General features: G+C 42.9%; 1 pseudogene; it reads right to left on the reverse strand.

Moving 5' to 3' along the window:
• Window positions 1-39: 39 nt before the first annotated feature.
• On the reverse strand, window positions 40-713 carry LOC108762477 (uncharacterized; annotated as a pseudogene).
• Between the last annotated feature and the right edge of the window lie 10 nt (window positions 714-723).

Genomic DNA, 723 nt, shown 5'->3' on the forward strand with positions numbered 1-723 from the left:
GTTTACAACGAAGAAAAAATTTATGAAATAACTGTGCGATCAATCGATCATTGCGTTTATAATAAGAGGTAAACGGACTAAGAAACTGGCTAAGATTATAACCATTACATATAAAATATAGAAATACACAGCAGTATTGTCCGCAAGTTTAAGAAAGTATTCCTTGCAGCGTCGTCGTATTCCAGCGATACGTGATAGAGTTTCGGCGAAGTCGTAAGAGGAATCTTGAGTCCAAGGGCGACAAGCCGTAGCTATCGAAATATGTTCCTGTACCGCATTCGTCGATGTAAAAGGCGACCCAGTGCTGGCCAGGTCGATCGTGATCGTCTGTGTTCGCGACAATGGCAGTCGACTCCGTCCACACCCTCGGCAGTCGGTCGGCAGGATAGACCCCCGCATGTCGGACACTGAGATGATGTAAGGCGTTTAAAACTTCCAGTGAATTCATTTTTCGGCGTAGGTGAGCGTGAGAGAGGAAATGTATGCGTAAATTCAGAATTTACCTCTTTTGCCAGTACGTGCGTTGTAGAGTTCTCAAAAATACTAGACGTTTGCGAAACGTTAGTGTTAGTTTTATCTCTATCAGTCGTCGAGTCGAATTTTGGTAGATCTTTTTTCTCTTCGGCTGTCGCTTGTTCGTCCTTATTTTGGTTCGCCTTTTCTGTCACGATATTTTTTCTCCACGCCTCGATGTTGCGAAATATATCGTTTTTCTGATTTTTA

This window comes from Trachymyrmex cornetzi, unplaced genomic scaffold, assembly GCF_001594075.2.
Source record: "Trachymyrmex cornetzi isolate Tcor2-1 unplaced genomic scaffold, Tcor1.1 scaffold3005, whole genome shotgun sequence".
NCBI classification, from domain to species: Eukaryota; Metazoa; Arthropoda; class Insecta; order Hymenoptera; family Formicidae; genus Trachymyrmex; species Trachymyrmex cornetzi.